Source organism: Theobroma cacao, chromosome 10, assembly GCF_000208745.1.
Source record: "Theobroma cacao cultivar B97-61/B2 chromosome 10, Criollo_cocoa_genome_V2, whole genome shotgun sequence".
Taxonomy (NCBI): Eukaryota; Viridiplantae; Streptophyta; class Magnoliopsida; order Malvales; family Malvaceae; genus Theobroma; species Theobroma cacao.
In genome coordinates this window covers 9,402,485-9,408,339 of record NC_030859.1, presented here as the reverse complement: position 1 = coordinate 9,408,339, position 5,855 = coordinate 9,402,485, and positions in this window count along the sequence as shown.

Below are 5,855 nucleotides of genomic sequence, written 5' to 3'. Positions count from 1 at the left end.
CACATAGGCTGCCATGTGTGCTTCCTCCAATATTTCTCTCCTCAATCCATTACTATCGGGGCACATAAAGTCTGGTTTCATACCTCAATACTCTATCTGTGCCTTTAGTAAACATATTTCCTTTCTTTCCTTGAGGGTCCTCTAAGGTCTTAATTACGAACTCATCTTTACTTTGTGCTTCTTTAATCCGGTCCATTAAGATAGGCCTCACTCTAAAATGTGCTAACAATGCATTTGCCTCTGAAACTTCCAAATGTATGCCCATGTCTCCTAAGCTATGCATTTCTACAATCAAAGATCTCCTATCTGTAGAGATATATGCTAGGCTCCCCATTAATTTTCGACTCAAGGCATCGACCACTACATTTGCCTTAGTGGGATGGTAAAGAATAGTACAATCATAATCCTTTAGCAACTCCATCAACCTACGTTGTCACAAATTAAGATCTCTCTGTTGAAATATATATTTTAGGCTTTTGTGGTCTGTATATATCTCGTAAGTCTCACCATACAAGTAATGTCTCCAAATCTTTAAGGCAAACACGATTGCTGCCATCTCCAAATCGTGTGCGGGGTAATTCTGCTCATGCCTTTTAAGTTGCCTTGATGCATACACATCACATTCCCATACTGCATTAATACATGTTGGTCCCAATAATATGTGCTAGAGGGGGGGTGAATAGCACAAATCAGCTCTTAACAAGATGAGGAACTAATTTTCAGCACAAAGAAAATAAAAACAGAGCAGACAATGCATAGCAATTTAGAGTGGTTCGGTCTAAGACCTACATTCACTACCTTGATTATCCAACCAAGGATTTTCCCACAAATCCACTAAAAACAGATGAAATTCACAAGCTTTCACCAAGCTTTACAATGGCTTTTACAAGACTCAGCCAAAAACCTTTTACACTAGTTTTTCATGGGTTAAACTAAAACCCAACACCTAACTTTCAAGGCTAAGTTAGAACCTTAACAAATTCAAGCAATCCTAGCTTGAAATAACCACATAGAGTGACTTCCTCACTCTAAGAATACAAGAAAAGATGTTAAAAGAAAGTACCTATGATCACAAGTTGATCTAAATGGTACAAGGTTAAGTGCAGAATATAAACACAAAAGATGGGCGTTTAAGTGCAGTGAGGTGAAGAGACAATTTTTAGGTTTTTTAGCTCTTTGTGACTCTAATCTCTTCCAAAACTTCCAAAAGATGATTTCTAATTGTTGAACTCTTTTATACTTGGAGAAATAACTCTGATGGCAGTTTGACAGTTTTCTAGCCGTTAAAGACAGTTGGGAGTCAGTTCTAGCCATTACTTTGTCCTTTAATGCAGCTTTCAAACTTGCAGGCATAATGCTCTTAGTCAGCTAACCGATATCTTAGTTGACTAAGTTATCTCTGTTTTCTGCTCTCTGTCTTTGGCAGTAAGCACTTAGTCTACCGGCTCATTTCTTGGTCAACTAAGTTAGTTATGTTTCTCAATATTCTTCAGCCGGCCATTTTTGTAATTTGAATCTTGGCCAACATATTTCCTAATTCAACTAATGAGCTACCTTCTTGTTAAGCAGTCATGTTTTATTATTTTTATCTCTTTTTTCTTTTGATATACACTTTGAAAGATTGATTTATTAATTTTATACATTGATTTTCCTACACACTTAAGTAAAGGTATTAGACACAAATGAATGAGAATGTTTTATTATCATAAAAAACTAATGAGCCAACAATCTCCCCCTTTTTGATGATGAGAAAACATTCCTTGATTAACAACATGGTGTCTTTTTACACTTTTTGGGTTTCTGCAAAAAATGAGAATTGCTCCCCGTAAATATATGCTCTCCCTTTGTGTGTGCATAGTTTGCTTACTTTATTCTAGCAAATTTTATTTTTGTCACATAGAAAATGACATTGTACATTTAGAGTATACATATGTGCATCAATATAAAGTGATTTGCAGCAAGTAAGTATTAACAGATTTGTCATTAAACTTTCAACAGTGAGTGTTGATAGATTTTCATTAAAGTTCCAGCAGCTGTCAACAGTTAATTTAAATCAGATTTTGTCTTCACCATTCATGTTTCAATTGATACACTATATACAACATCTATATCTATTCACAACCAAAAATTATTCACAGAAATCAAATGTCAGCATATAATTCAATATTAATACAGCAGTAGAATTTGTCAACATCAGTAAAAATACCAAGGATAACAAAATATCAGTAACTTTCAATTTTTAGCAGTTAAAATATCATAAATATATCAGCATCCATGTCTCACACTACCATATAAACAACAATATTAAAATCGAGTGTTTAAGTGCCACCATGGGACAAATAGTAGTTAAACAAAAAGATGTTTCGAAATTGCCCCTAGATTGTTTTTCTTCCTATCTTCCCTATGTTCCTACTCTTGGTTCCTCTACCCTAACATTTTTTTTTATTTTGTGATTCCTCCTCCCTTTAGGATTCTACCATACTCTCCCTTTTTGTCAGTATCCAATTAAGGGGTTTCTAGTCATCCGAGGTGTCAGAGGGTGAGGATTTAGTGCCATAAAAAGGGTGTAGAGGAAAAAGAGAGGGCTCTAGGAGAGGTGATGACTTTTTAGGGGAAGGTTCTGGTGAGGACTTCTTTGAGACATGGATTGGACACTGAAGGGAAGAGGTTGGAGCTAGTCTGGATTTCTCAGCCAACCTGAAAGACTTTCTTCTATTGAGAAAGGCTGTTTTGGTGGCCATAGTCTTCTTTCCCTTGGTTGGTGATTTTACCTCTGTTGGTGGGACTGCAGTAGCTTTTCCTTTCTCTTTGGTCTATGGCTTTAATGCTACAGTAATTTTTTGTTTTCCTTTTCCAGATTTTGCCTTGACTTTAAGAGCTGATGCAGGTTTCTTTTCTTTTCCTATATCTCCACCATCCTTTTGAGTTTCTACCCTGACAGTGTCCTTTTCAGCTTGTTCCTCCCTAACCATTTGGTGGAAGATATCCATAATGGAAACTTCCTCTGAATTTGGAGTAGAAGGCTACTATTTTTCAGATCCTAAACCAATAACATATGTTCTTTGGTCTGACTTGTCCTTGCTCTAGTGTTCAGACGTTGGAGCCTTAGCTGGTTGTTCCACACCAGGATGAGAATCTTCCGCTTGAATGCCATGACTTGCTTCAGGAGCAGAAGACCCTTCTGCTTGCAAGGCTAAGCCTTCAGCACCTTGCTGTGCTGGTGCAACACTTGGAGTTTCAGATGAGTATACAATAGCAGATTCTAAGGACACTTTCTCCTTTCTCTTCAATTCATTCTCAAGTTTAACAAATTTGTCCTTGATCTTTTGATTAGTGAGTTTACCATCTATCCTCATTAAGAGATTAAAAATCATTTCACTAGAGAATTGGGAGGATGATGCCTTGGTTGGTGCTAGTATAGCAGAGACTTTGGGTGTTCTAGTGAATTTCTCTCCATCTAGCTTGTACCCACATTTTGATCAAACTGCTATAGTAAATGGCTTGATCTCTGGTCTTTACCATGTCCATTTCATACCTCTTGGCCTAAACTCCCTTTTTCTGTACAAGGGATGTTATGACATTTCCATAAGGCAGGTTAACTTTATCAAGTTTGCAAGCTCCTCTCATCTTTTTTGTCATGAACTTGCCTATATTCAAAGCAACCCCATTAAAGGCATGTTCCATCAGCCAAAGATCCTGAAGGCTGACATAACTTAAACTTCCACTTCTTCCTTGGATGTTTGTTGCTACAAAGTAGTGCAAAATCCTTATCTAGGGGATGATTATAAGTCCAAATTGCTTATTAAAGAATATTTTTTTCCTCTAGGTGATGATTTCCCATAATGATGAGGGATCATATTTCTCTGGGAACTCATATTCACCCTCTTCACATTCGATTTTCAGTAAGCTACCTAAATCATCAGCAGTGACAACAAGTTTTTTCCCATTCAAATACACATTCAGACCATTTTCTACAAAGTCATCAGAATCTTCTAATTCTTTTTCTCCTAAAGCAATGCTGGAATAAAATGCTTTTACCAAACTTGCACTGTAGGATCTATTCTTAAAAGTGTTATATCCTTTCAGTTTTAGTTCAGTAAAATAGTTAGATAAACTAGTCTGTAGTTCTAAATTCTCATCAAAACTCTTCCAGTCAATATATTTGCCACAAGTAATAGGTGCATTCTCAATTTCTTTTAGCCTCAGTTGATGCATCCTATTTCTAATCTTAGAAGAAGAAGAGCCAATACCTTTCTTGAGTGAGGATTCCTTGTCTTTTTTCTTTTCTGTTTTCTGCTTCTTTTTTTTGAATTTCTTAGATATTTCTTTCACTGAAGCAGATGCGATTTTCTGTTTCTTCTTCAGTATTCCCATTTCAGACCCTTCTTCCATTGGTCTTTTTCTTTTCTTCTTTTCAGTAATTTCTCTACTCTAGGAAGTTTTTGCGATTCTGATTCAAGGGATTTTTCTAACTGGGGTTTTGTCTAAATGGCAAGGGTTTGAATTGATTTTAGAATAAAATGTGAAGAGATGGGTTTCAGTTTCAAAAGCTCAGGTTTCAGGGGAGAGAAAAAGAGAAGTTGTCAGCAGTTAATTTGTAGTAAAACTGTCCTCCTCCCCCTTTGATGTTGCCCTATTCTATTTACTCAAAATTTCAAAACTCCCTCTAAATTTTGGTTATTCACTTAGATAGTTTTTTTCCTTTCTTTATTACCCAGTAAATACATTATTTTCATTATTTTATTCCTTCTTCATTTTAATGACTGAGTCTTATTATTTAATACTAACGGAACACTCTTAGTTGACTAAGATTCATCTTAGTCGACTGAATGCTTTTTGTTTCATGTACATGAGCCAAAGATTTTCTCACAATTCTTGCAGACTAATCATACCTAGATTTCTTCTAATTTCACAGAATCTATCTTCATTCAATGGTTTAGTAAAACTATCAACTAGTTGATGCAAAGTATTCACAAATTCAATTTTAACATCATTTTTCACTACATGGTCTCTAACAAAATGATGTCTAATCTCAATGTGTTTTGTTCTATAGTGCTGCACTAGGTTTTTTGATATATTAATTGCACTTGTGTTATCACAGTATATTGGTACGTTATGCATAGTCATTCCATAGTCTTTCAATTGCTGTTTGATCTAAAGAATTTGTGAACAGTAGCTACCTAGTGATATAAACCCTGTTTCAACTGCAGATAAAGCTACTAAATTTTGTTTCTTGCTGGACCATGACACAAGCATGCTACCTAAAAATTGCAATGTTCCACTGGTGCTTTTCCTATCAGTTTCGCTGCCAGCAAAATCAACATCAGAGTATCCAATTAAGCTAAATGTTGATTCTCTAGAATACCATATACCTAAAGTTTGAGTCTCTAAGAGGTATCTAAAAATTCTTTTAACAACTATTAAGTGTGATTCTTTAGGTTATGACTGAAATCTAGCACACAAACACACACTAAACTGAATATCCGGTCTGCTTGTTGTCAAGTAAAGTAATGAACCGATCATAACTCTATAAAGCTTTTGATCTACATTCCTTCCTTTTTTATAAAGATCAAGTCTTGTGGATGAACTCATTGGTGTGGAGATTGGTTTTAGCTTCAGCATATCGAAATTCTTGAGCATATCTTGAGTGTACCTTTCTTGGTTGATGAAGATTCCTTCCTCACTTTGCTTAATTTGAAGACCAAGAAAGAACTTCCATTCTCCCATCATGCTCATTTCAAATTCACCCTGCATTTCTTTTGCAAAGTTCTTGCTTAAAGACTCATTAGTTGCACCAAATACAATGTCATCCACATATATTTGTACAACAATTAAATCATGTAAATGTCTTTTAA